Below are 13,324 nucleotides of genomic sequence, written 5' to 3'. Positions count from 1 at the left end.
ACATGGTCTTTACTGTGGGTACTCTGTGTTTCTGCCATCAGACCTCAAGGCTCTAACAGAACAAACCGAACTGCGCGTGTCACTGAACGTCAAAGGATGTCACGTCGTTCTTAAATCAGATGGTGATTAATAAATAAGTTGAAGTCATTTTGTTCGAAGAAAAACAAAAGGTTTTCATAGACAAACACTGCGTATCCCCGTTCAACGTTTAGTATCTTCCCAAAGGTTTTCTTGCGTTGTGGGTATTTTACTACTTGGTTTAGATTAGGCAAAAATAACCTACTTTGTTAGGTTTAAGGAAAAGGTTGTTGTATGGGTTAAAATAAGTTCCTTTGAACTACTTGGTTTAGTTTTGGCAAAAATAAAATTACTTAGGTTTAGGGTTTGGGGTTAAAGGTCATGGTTTGGGTTAAAGTAGTATGCTTCTTTCGTTGTTACATAACACTTATGGCGTTAGTTAAGTATGTAAGTCAATTAAGTAGATTACTTAAATGTAGGTACTTTAGTTGTGTAACAAAAGTGAGTTCAAATAAGTCAGCTTTGACATTTGGTTTTCTGGGGGAAAGTCTTGTGTTTGTTTGAACGCCTGCTGACATCTCTTTACACTCTTTGTATAGCGGTACTACGTTACCTGACAGCCCTCACTGGCTCACTAATAAGTGGGGCAAATAAAGTATAAATGAATACAGTTGTAGGCTATAGTTCCTTAGTTCAGGTTTTCGTCACAACTTTTCTTCCAGTTAAAAAAAGGAATAGTCAAGTTGAAGTATCTAAGTTTGGTTGAAGAGAAAACAAACATTATTGAGCCTCGCTCCACCTCTTTTCTTTCTTGTCTCACTCGCTCAGTCCTTTTCCAACTCATCTTGCTATGCCCCCCCCCCCCCCTCCCTTCATGCTGAGGAATCCACAGCTGTCACTCCCATTCAAAACCTCTCCTCTTCCCATAGCAGCTGGCCAGACTGGGGTTTTTGTGTGCGTGTGTGTGTGTGTGTGTGTGTGTGTGTGTGTGTGTGTGTGTGTGTGTGTGTGTGTGTGTGGGTGTGTGTGTGTGTGTGTGTGTGTAGTCCTGCCTGCCAGCCTACAACTGTCGCCAAACAATATCTATATTTATGATGTTGCTCTAGTGGTGCGTACTTGAGTATTCAAGTGTGAATGGTAGTGTGTGTGTGTGTGTGTGTGTGTGTGTGTGTGCCTGTCATCAAGTTTAAGAACTGCCCTCTGTTGTGTGTGTCACTAGGATAGCAAAATGAGGATGATCCTCTTTAGTGAGGACCTTTTGCTGCTGCTCACATCGACAGGGGGTTAAGTGAGGACCCCAGAGGTATAAATCACCCGCGTATCTCTGGTAGATCTCTGGCTCCAGGCCTTCACGTGATCCGTCTTTATCTTATCGCGAACAGGAGAAATATCCACGCTCAGATGCTCACAATCTCCAAACTGATCCGTCATCATGTTCACTATATTCGTGAAGTGTTATGCCACATCAGCAGTGCTATACTGGTTTTTCAGGGTTTCTGCCTTTGAAAAACAAGACTAAGAGTTTACAGCCCTGCTAGTGGCATTGAGAAGATGTACTTTGACACAGCGGTGCCGATGTGTAGCTGGTTATAATGTTTACATTTTTCTGCAATGCATTCTGGTCTACGAAGGCCACGATTAGTGCAGTAGGGGTATCTTTCTATCACCTAAAATGTATTTTACCTGGTTAAATGTCAGATTCTGGAGAGACAGCTTTGCGAAATGTTATGAACACAAATAATGCACCAATTAAAATAAAGCAGACAGAGGTGAGACAAATGAGACAGTTAGGAACTATTGTTAGATTTAAGTAGGGCTTTGGTTGAAGCTCAAAATAAACATCTGGAAAAAGGTTGGAGACCGTCTTCTCCCACAAATGACCTCATAGGTCCTTGATACAAGCAGCTTGTAAGGTTACACAGTTACAAGGTTTTTTATTTGTCAGGGTTTCACAACACAATTTAGATTGTAGTCCCATTTTGCTACATAGGAAGAAAAATAAAAATAATTATATATATATATATATATATATATATATATATATATATATATATATATATATATATAATTATCTATGGAGGATGAGTTAAGAAGTCTCACAGCCAGAGGAAATAAGCTGTTTCTGGTGATACTGCCAATGATTATTCTGTATCTCTTTCCAGAGGTGAACCGGTTGCAGCTGGGGTGGGTTTTGTCTTTTAATAACACCTTTGCTCTTAGCGGCCTCTTCTTCTCCCCGTTATCACTGATGCTCAGTCGATGTGTACGAATTAGGTTTTGGGGCAGTTTTAATCACCCGCTGTCGAGCCCTCCTATCCTGAGTTGTGCACACCCCACACCAGTTTGTAATGTTTGCAGTCAGGATGCTTTCCATTGCTCCTCTGTAAAAGTTAACACGAACATGGCACTGGAATTCTCCCTTCTTAAGTTTCCCATTTATGAGCCTTCTTCACCATGATGGAGATGTGTGAGGACTGTGTCAGGTTGTTTGTGACGCTGATTTCCAGGAACTTAAAGCCGGACATTAATTCACTAAATGAACATCATGTTGTATGGAAGAGGACTTGAAACCAGTTATTAAGACCATAAACTCATGTTTACTGAGGAAATAAATCAAGTGAGAGTAGCGTCACTTTCCCATAGACCTCTATACAATCAAACACTTTTTGCAACCAGGAGTATTATTATTATACACTAACCCAGGGTTGTATTAGACGGTACACATTTACAAACTATGTGGTCGCGTGGGTTGACGGACATGTTGCAAAATGTATCTTCAATAAACAAGTGATCGCAAGCAACAATGTTGCCTTCACAAAATTACGGGTTTTTAAATTAGATGTATGCATGTCGTGCGAGCTCGTAAAAGAGGAATGCAAGTAAGCAATTACATCCCACCCTTCTTCAAATAAACAGGTGTTTTAGGATTCCATGTCTGCAAGCCAATAATCAAAAATATATTTGCATAACTCACACACAGTTCACACACACCGACACACATAAACATTCCATGTGTCCGTCATCTTTCGCTCAGTGTTCCAATTTGCCTGAGGCTGAAAACTTTAGAACAACTCATTCATCACACACACACACACACACACACACACACACGCACGCACGCACACACACACACACACGCACCAGGTGTGCTGTCCAATTTGACAAATGACAGTGAATCCTTCATCTGCTGCACAGACAACAAAGGCAGAGCTAAGAGTCGTACTCAGGGCCTGACTGGCACTCTCATGGCTGTTTCCTGTCATTAACACTATTGGCTGAGAACAATACAGCAAACTTTGCAACAATACATCCGATTGTTTCATGGAGGAACTAATAAAACTAAATCACCAAGCAATCTAACGGATCTCAACTTTACTTCAGGGAAAAGTGTTTGTGTACGTTGCCAAGAGCTGCTTTTTGACACTTTTCAAGAAAACACCAAATTCCTCTCTTGGAGCGGTCACGCTTTGGCTGCTGACATCTGTGTCGCTCCCTGTGGGTAAATTCTTCTCTCTCTTTTTTCCCCACGTTGTCGCCCCTCCGCCGGGAGGTCAGATGGTCACGAAGGGTTACAAACAGACGAGCCGAGGATGGAAGACATTCACGGCTTTGCCCGAGGACACTTCAGCAGTGTCAACAAAGAGGCTTAACTCCAGTCGCCAAGACACCCTGCACTCCACACCAAGTGACCTTCTAGAGACATAAATTATACAGATCAGACAAGAATACTTGATTTAATATCCAATCATCTAGCTAAATGTGGAAAACGAGTACTGCGGAAATGCCCTTTGGCAAAGCCGTTGTTTCCTCTCATTGATGCAATACAGCTGCTCAACAGCGCCGGCCGTACTGGGCAGCTCCCAGCAAACCCTGCCTCAACCAGTGGCTGCACATTATACACAAGGTTAGAATGACATGCTGCGAATGTACTGACGCTGTGGCAGATCTCTAAACAAAGCATGCTCTAACCACTGCTGTGTGAGAACCACTGCACCTGAAAGTGAAAAGGACGTCAAGGTGCCTTCAAGAATTCAAGATGACGTTCTTAATTTAATTAGGGGCGTTCCATATTTGGATGGTTAGAACATCTCCACCTTTACAGAGAGATCGTTTGTATTGCGTGCAGTCTATCATTAACAGTTCTACGGCGCCGGTGTTTCCCCTGCATTCAGGCAGCGCTGCTAAATGATAAATCCATCTCCGTACTTTAAGGAAGTGGGTGATGCCCTTGTGTTTTCATCTGAGCTGGAACGGAGGAACGAAATTTAAAAAGACAACTTAGAACAATCAATTTCGGAATGGAATTTATTGGTGTGGCGTTTGTTATCTCGGAGGGCAATCAATTGGTTTGGTGGTACTGCTCAGCAACTTGAGAAATTTAACACCCAACATGAAGGAGAATCGGGAAAGGATCAGATTTGCCTCGAACAAATTACGATATGATATTTCTGCCAACCCGAACTCCAATATTTCTACACATCTGTCCAAGCTCCCTTTCTCGCTATCACCACACACACACACACACACGGACGGACGGACACGGACGGACACACACACACACACACACGTTCTTCTTAACATCAGACACATTCTCCACATTTCCCAACACAGATAAAGCCACTCAACGCAGCAGCCCCCTCAAAGGGATCTCCCTCCTTTATCTTTTAGAACGCACCACACAGTCACACAGATATCATTCCACCTTCGTCATCACGGCCCTCAATACACTGACGCTTCCTCCCGAGGAAACACAATGACGGAATCAGGATAAGCGAACGCTAATCGCGAACAACTCTCTAATGTCGGTGGTGCAATTCCCTCTCGCTACAATTTTCCGACGCGAGGGAAATGATTTGAAAGGAGCTGAATGATGTTGCTGGTGAAAACAGTGAGTCATGAAAACAGTGGTGGCTGATACACTGATAGCCTGTGGTAATGGTGGAGAGATTGGGAGCTACGGAAAAAAAACCCACAATCTGCAGCAAAGGCTTTTCTGCTGATAAGAGCGAGAGCAGATCATCAGCAGCGTGTTCCCGCTGAAGCCTCAGTTTTTTTTAAAACACAACTTTGATTATGTGTTCTGCTGAACGAAGACGACACGTTCACATATGCACCTCCAGTTCAATTACATGTTTTCAAGTATTTCAAAACAAATGCCAAGGGGAAAAAAAACTAGTCCCGTCAAGGAAGCCCACAGGCTGATTATAATAAATGGGCGTAGCCACTGTGACGTCATCCAATGGTTTGTAGACTACTGTTTTGAAGCCTCGAGCTCCGCATTTTGGTTGTCGCCATCTTGGTTTTTGGCTGTTGCCAGTGTTTTTTATGACCGTCGCCATCTTTGCTTTTGGCCAAAACCATCTTGGTTTTTCCCCTATGACCATCTTGGCTTTTGGCCGTCGCAAATCTTGTTTTTCTGCTTTAACCATCTTGTTTTTTTGCAACCAGAAGTAACATGAGAGGGTGGAGCTAAGTACAACTGAACACTGAATAAGAAAGACAACTTTCAGGTGATCAAAAAGGTCACAATCAACTTTGAAGAACTGTGAAAGTGTTAAAGTTCTCAGACAAAAACACGGACAACGGCAAGGTAACAACCTTTCATTCACAAGGTAGCCACGCCCTAAAGCATACGGTGCTTTATCATCTGTTTTACTCTATTTAGTCTTCATTTACTAAACAAACATCATGCTATATTGACGACTTAAAAATAGAGATTTAGACCATAAACTCATGTTCTCTGAGGTAATAAATTAAGTGTAGTAGAGAAATTTTTCAATTCCCCATAAAAGATGTTATGTTTGCTGGAACATATATGACCTGTTTTTATAATGAACATCTAACTTTAGCTCCTGTTGCTACTGCAAAAGATTAATGAAGTGTATTTGTGAAATATGATTTGGATGACAGGACTCTGACTTCTGCCTCCGTCTCTTACTTTGTGTTTTTGCTTTTTTTAAATACGTCTTCCCATCCCACCACGTCTATTTCCGTATATTCACATTGAATCCATCTCTCTACTCTTTTTGCTTCCTTTACATTTCTTCAACCTATGTTTTTTCATCTATGTTCCTTCCTTGGTAAAAGTTAACGTGTTCCAGGAAGGCAGCTTCATGAATATGCACAGTCACACTCGGCTGTCTGCACGGACAACAAAGGAAGAAGACATTAACATTCCTGCACATGCTTTGCACTCTGGTCAGGGATGAACACACACACACACACACGGCTTTGGAGCAGAAATAACTGGTTCTGCATTTAGAAATGGTGCAAGTGAAATATAATAATTATGATTTGGCTACAGATTTGTAAATAGCTGATAGCTGGTTTAGAGCTAAAACAATTATAATTAATTAGGAGGTTATGTATTCAGCTCAGTGTGTGTGTGTGTGTGTGTGTGTGTGTGTGTGTGTGTGTGTGTGTGTGTGCGTGTGTCAGCAGCAGGAAACATAGCAGAAGGATGTAACATTGGCCAGGGAAGAACCCCTTAAGTTTTGGAGCGGATTCAAGTCACGGATCGGATAGAGGCATTATGTCCCTTTAGCAGAGGTTTGCCCTGTCCCAGTGCTCTAGTAGTTATTTGATATTTGATGAATAATTGATGTAATTTCCTGAGCAAGTGAATATTTGCCGGTTTTCCTTGTCTCCTGGTCAGTTAGATAGCAGTTTGAATATATATATATATATGAGTTTTAGACTGCAGGACGCACTAAACAAGCTGCTGCTGGGCTTTGGAAAATTGCTTTTAAAGAAACCACTATAAACAACATAATGAACCGATCGATCCATAACTACGGTTACTTAAAGTTCACTTGACACAAAGGGTTTCCATGCGACGACGCATGTAGCAGCAGAAATAACACCGACCCAGACTCCAGACCTACCTCAACACATGAACCTGGTTTACGAAGCGTCTCAGACCACAAACAGGCAGCAGCACAAACTATTAAGCCCCGTTATCTGAATCTCCTTCCATTTGCCAAGAAAATACTTTAGTGAAGACATATGCCAGACGTTAAATATAAGATACCCTCAGTGTATTATGGCGCATTTTTGCTGTCAATAGAGGATTTAATAAGTAAAAAGACCGCCTCACTGACACATCTGATACGTTTACAAAGCACTGCATATTATTGTACATCTAGCTTACTTCCCCCTTGTGGTATTCATATGTAGGGTGGAACATATTCCACCCTACACATCTGTGATGAGTACTCCCCTACTCTCACCTTTGCTCTCTGCAAGAGTGTGTTTCCTGTTCCTTCCGCGTGCGAATCCCAGACAGGCGCTTCTGAGAGAACACACACACACACACACACACACACACACACACACACACACACACACACACACACACACACACACACACACACACACACACACACACACACACACACACACACACACACACACACACACACACACACACACACACACACACACACACACACACACACACACACACACGGTTGTTGAGATTAGACTGAATCTGTGAACGTCACTGGACACCGTTCATCACACACACACGCACACACAAATGTACAGACAGGAGTCCATCCAGATGAGAGGAGGTCCTGTTACACCTGCCCTAACAACAGGCCATCTGATCCGAGGTCAGTGTCCGTCAACTCGGTGATCTGGAGGGAATGTGAGCCGTTCATTCGTGCTGCGCTTTAGGACAGACAATAGAAGGAAAAAACACCGCGATGAGTCTGCTTGGGAAAACTCGTGATTGGGCCCAGACTCATATGCGCGTGGCCTCCTGTCAGATAGTCACACCGTCTATGTGCGAGACGATGAGCGGCTTTCTGACAGAACAGAACAGCAAAGTCCAATCTAAATGTAACCCAAACAAATACATCCCTTTACCCTCAGAGAACCATAACAAGCTTGCATTGTTTAAAAGAAGTAAGCTATCTCTAGTAACTGCGTCTATACGTTTGTGTGCAGAGAGAGAGAGAGAGAGAGAGAGAGAGAGAGAGAGAGAGAGAGAGAGAGAGAGAGAGACTTTCTAATGACGGACCAATTACCCAGCTGACCACAGCAAGGAGCCGTTAGCTCAGAGGTTAATGCAACATGAATTGATTTGATACACTACTCAAACGTTAGGGCGGCGTTACCTCGGGCCGCGACGCACACACTTTACACGCAGCGCAGCCCCTCCTGTCCCATCTACACCAAGCATGTGCAGGGAGAAGCAGAAAGAAACACACACATACACACACACACACTTAAGCGACATTAAAAGTACTAAGCTACACACACACACACACACAGTGCCATACCCCCCGCCCCCACCCCTGGAGAGTATTATATAACATTACCTCTGACATATCAAGTGATTTCATGCACCTCGAGGCAGGACAATCCAGCCATTTGTTCGGCGGGACAAAAATAGCCACCTCCTTCCCTGCCGTCTAGTGTTACTACCTTTTAATGCCACAACTCCATGCGCAGCCCGAGTCTGCACGGCCTTCAGGCTTTAAGGGGCCCCAGAGTTCAAGATGGCGATAATATATCCGCAGATCGGTGCAAATAAGTTGATACACTTTTTTTGTGATTTAATGACTCAATACTGTTTTGGAACAAAAAGGCTCCACACACGTTGAATGAATAGTGTACAGTAGTCGCTGTGTTGTTTAGCGACATATCACCTCCGTACTCGAAGAAGACTAAAGTAACCCGTTGATTAAATGGGGATGTGAGGTCATGTTACTCAGACGTATAATGAAGGAAGAAAGATTAGTGGCAGGAAACAGAAAAAAAACATTAAACCAGAGTTCAGGCTTAACAGGGGCTCTGTGGAATAAAGTGTTGCCACTCATTCACTGCCTCTAATTACGATACTATATACACATGTATTTTTGTACCGTATTGACATGTACTGGATGGAAATCACTTAAATGACACAGGAGTTTTGCCTGAAAGAATGTACTTGTATATTAAAGTTAACATCTTTATAAAAGTATTGTAACATGTTATGAGTTGATCAACTAAAAATGAACCAGTATGAACTATTTTAACTATTCAAGTAAGCGTTGTTTTTTTGGTTGTTGCAATTTTTTAGGTGACAATATTTGCTGCTTTTCTTGATGTTCTAAAACATTAGACTGAATATCTTTTTCTTTTGGATTGTTGGTCAGACAAAACACACTTTTTCTAAGTGGGAAATTGTCAACTGTATGACTTTTTAAAGATGAAATGATTAACCCATTAATATAATAAACAATATTTTTGAATTCCAAGTATTATCCATCTCTTCCTTCCCCATTCAGTGCAAAGCAGTGAAGAAAAAGAAAAAGAGGAAAAAAAAAAGAAAAGTGACCCCCGGATCAGCTGACCCAATTGTTTGGGAACCAGGATCAGGAAGAGGATATGTGATCTCCACTGCAGCTATTACAATCAAGCCTGTTGTTATCTGTGCCCGACGTTTCTCCCCACTTTGTTTAGTCAGCCAGAGAGCACAGAACCAAAGACGTACACACATTCAAACAGAAGGGGAAAGGGGAAAAACAAGTTTTAGTGTTACACAAAGTACCAGGAGGACATGCGCGAGAAGTAATCCCGGTGGCCCGCAGGTCCATTATAGTTTTAAAGGGCTGTTTGAGCTCAAAAGGCCTTTAAACATTTTACACACATGTGGCCCAGACTGCTGCCACCTTAGACCGCTAACCAGCCTCCAACTTCAGAGACATGGGCCTCAGGGCACTGTACCCTCGACGTTGGACATGTTTTAATGCAAGGTTGTGTGTGTGTGTGTGTGTGTGTGTGTGTGTGTGTGTGTCCGTGTGTGTGTGAGTAAAGAGAGAGAGATTAAGGCGGAAGACAAAAGGGAGAGAGAGCCAGTGTTGGTTGCCCCGTGTGGACAACAGACATGTAACCAGACCCTAAAGCCACGGCCATGACCTCACCGGGTTTTTTTCCACACACGCATAGCGGGGCCCTTGGTTATAGCACACAGTCAGCGGAGCCTGGCACGGCGAGGGCCGGCTCCTATTCAGAGAGTCATGCATTGTAATCCTACACAGTGCGATCACACACGTGGGGGCCATGGCTCACAGCGGAGAGCGCTAATCTAAACCAAAAAGGCAGGACACAAAAGAAACAGCCGGGCGACTTGTTTCTGATGGGCGGAGCCGTGGATCAAATGCATTTTGATCTCAGGTCGAAGGAGAAACCTTTGAGTGTTTCCCATGTGAGTCAGCACGGACCGAGCTGAGTCGCCGGGCTGGTTCTAAGGCTTCCTTAAAAAGACGGCGACGGCAAGCGGAATGCCGTAAAGATACATGACTGGTGGAAACGTATGGTTATCATAAAGAAAGGCATTCCCGTCACAACAGATTCTAAATGAAAATGCAGCAGTTAGGGGACAACTTTGCAAAGAGTTGAAACTGAAAATGTGCCGGGGGGGGGAGGGATATTGGCAAATGGGAAATATGTGTGTATAGTTTCAGTTGTTTCTCATGTTTGCATACAGGAAAAAAAAACATCTTAGATGAAGGAATTTTAAAATACAATGACACAATCAAGGGGAAATTGACAATAGAAAAAAGAAAAGTGAAGAAATTCCTATGACTGTATATTGGCACATTTCCAGCTGCACTAATTAGATTCCATTATTAAATAACTCTGAATAACCACCAGCCAAACACTGAATATCTCGTGTTGACTTTAATTTTCACCCTAATTTGTGGGTCCTTTCTGACACTCAGTGCTGCGTGACCTGTAGCAAACAGGGTTTTTCTAAAGACGCACATGAACTACATGGTCGGGCCACGCAACGGCTCTCCAACTAGGCCAACACCTGTTCTGTACTTTACTGCACTTCTCTGAGAATCCCACGGCTTACATTGAAAAAACGCTGTCACCCACAATGTGTGTGTGTGTGTGTGTGTGTGTGTGTGTGTGTGTGTGTGTGTGCTGTGAAGAAAAAAGAAAAAAGTTGTAAAGAGGACAAGATGGTCGATTGTAGACTGGCAGCATTTTTCCACATGAATGTTGGCTGTGTCCCATACCTTTTAACACGTTGAAGTAAAAATACAACCACTTATTAAGTTACAGTTGGTTTTCATGAGCGGTTTAAAGTCCTACCTGCCACTGTTTGAAATCTGTTGTCCCGTCTGTCTGTCTTTATGAGGTCCCCAGAGGTGCTGATTCCATCTGCGGAGACAAATAGAAAAATAAACGAGGGAAATGCAGCAAATCGGTTCATCTCTTAGTTATCTTAATGCGTAAAAGCCCTTTGCAAAACTATCGTTACTTGGTGCTGTTATTTTTTTTTTTAAGCTCCTTTTTGTTGTCAATATGTCTAATGCAGACCACCGAACACCGGCCCAGAGACGTTGACGCAATACCCGCTGGCAGCCGGCAGATACAAGTCACAGAGGACATGACGCTCCTCAAAAGGTTAGGTGTGGACAGACTTGGCCATCTGATGGGTGCGGCTGCGTGCCACAATATGAGCTGCTCTTGTAATGTTAGTTAGCCCCAACCCTAAGGTCAAACATATTTGAGAATATTAGAGATCACATGTGGCAGTGCTGGTTGAGGGAGCAGAAACAAAAAAACACACACACACACACACACAAGTATTGCATATGTTTTTTTTCTTTTTTTCTTTCTTTCACCCCATTTCTCCGTGTGTGTGGATGGGCGTGTATGACATGTTGTGGGGACATAAATCCGTTTACACAGTTACATTGTGGGGACTTCTTGTTGGGTCCACATAATGTCAATTATTACATTAGGCAAGCAGTAAATAAGTTATTGTTGGGGTGCCTCCCCGGGGAAATGAATGTACATGTCAATGTGACGTCTACTGTGTGTGTGTGTGTGTGTGTGTGTGTGTGTGTGTGCGTGTGTCAGACCTGTTGTTGCTGATGCTGGTTTACATCTGGTTCAGCAGCAAAACGCTAATTAGGGTCAAAGACGAGAGCCAGAAGTGAAATCTATTTAAATAATATGCGTTTAATGACACGCGTGTGGCTTTCAGACTACACACAGTTATAAAAAAAAAAAACATTATTTTTAGTTTCTTTTGTTTGGGAAGAAAAGCAGAAAGGAAACAAGATTTCGTTGCGTTGGTTTTTTGTTTCTTATGACGTCGGGGTAGCTGGAGACGCACGCGCGCGCGTGTGCGTGCGTGTGTGCGTGTGTGTGTGTATCGCTGGAAGAACGCGACGAGAAACCCCGCGGACACAAAATAGGACTTCATAGCTGCAGCGTTCTTCGGTTTTCCTAAAAAAAAATGTTTAAAAAAAACTACAAAAAAGTTATTATAATCTGACGCATTTGGGCGTGTGCGCTCGTGAGCAATTAAAACAGTGCAGACACCTGCACGAGCACCAACACATGCCTTTGTTCTTCTTCTTCTTCTCTCTTTCTCAGCAATGCAACACTCGAGAACACATTTAAACAAGTAAAGGGCACGAGCTCCGGCAGATGCGTCCGGCATCGGACCCGGTCACCAGCAGCGCTGCCTACCTTGTAAAGATTAACACCCGGTGACACCTCCATGAAGAAAAAGAAAAACGCGTGGAAATAATCCAGGTCGACAGTTAAAAAGAAAGAAGGAAAGAAAGAAAGAAGTCCTTGTGCATCCGGGAGAGCGAGAACCTGGCGGGAGGTGATGCTGAGATCCGCTGGTGTTGTCAGTAGACAGTACAGAGGAGGAGGAGGAGGAGGAAGAAGAAGAAATGAGACTCAGCGCTGGGAAGTTGCAGAGAAAAAAAGAAAGAAAAGAAGAAGAAAAGTCCGGCCCCTCGAGCCCCGCCCCCTTCCCTCCGCTCTCCTGCTGACAGAAATAGCAAGAGGGGCGGGTCCCACCCAAAATAGCCTCGACTTCACACGGACCTGTAGGACTATTGTTTCCCTGCAATGACGGACTCCCATTGGATGCGCGCGGCAGCCAATCCGCGCACGGCTGCTTATAAACTTGCTCAATAACTTTGTGGGGACTCCATCAAAGACAATGGCCCTATACACTGTGGCTCCATCTGCTGTCAAGAACAACAACAACAACAGCCCGAAACCAGCAGCGTTACAGCACCAAGCAGAGGGATGTGGTTCTGGGGGGGGGGGGGGGGGGGCTTATGGTGGCCCCCCAGACAAAAAACGAGTTCAGCTTTGCCCTGATGTTCTGTATTTTAAAAAATGTGCATGAAACATTTTTTCTCGCAGTATTTTTTTGGTCATGGTGAAACAGCAGTTGGATGCAGCATGTGACCCTCCCGAGATGAAGCATGTGTTAGTGAGTTGGCTGCTTACTATTAATGGACGTATTTTGTTGTACATGTTCCTTTTTTAA

At 43.4% G+C, this 13,324-nt stretch overlaps 1 protein-coding gene across 4 annotated transcripts in view; it reads right to left on the bottom strand.

The window, feature by feature from the left end:
- hdac7a (histone deacetylase 7a) overlaps nucleotides 1-13,324 on the bottom strand; it is a 57,924-nt gene that overhangs the window by 31,982 nt on the left and 12,618 nt on the right. For 2 of the 4 annotated variants that reach the window (XM_034536767.1, XM_034536768.1), the window contains exon 2: nucleotides 11,110-11,178. The gene's annotated coding sequence lies outside the window, so the exon portion shown is untranslated. Of the gene's footprint in view, nucleotides 1-7,247; nucleotides 7,310-11,109; nucleotides 11,179-12,501; nucleotides 12,780-13,324 lie in introns of those variants that run through there. The other 2 variants (XM_034536766.1, XM_034536765.1) reach the window with 2 other exon arrangements.

This window comes from Cyclopterus lumpus, chromosome 7 (assembly GCF_009769545.1).
Source record: "Cyclopterus lumpus isolate fCycLum1 chromosome 7, fCycLum1.pri, whole genome shotgun sequence".
NCBI classification, from domain to species: domain Eukaryota; kingdom Metazoa; phylum Chordata; class Actinopteri; order Perciformes; family Cyclopteridae; genus Cyclopterus; species Cyclopterus lumpus.
Note: the sequence above shows the minus strand (reverse complement) of the source record. Positions and strands in the feature narration are given on the sequence as shown.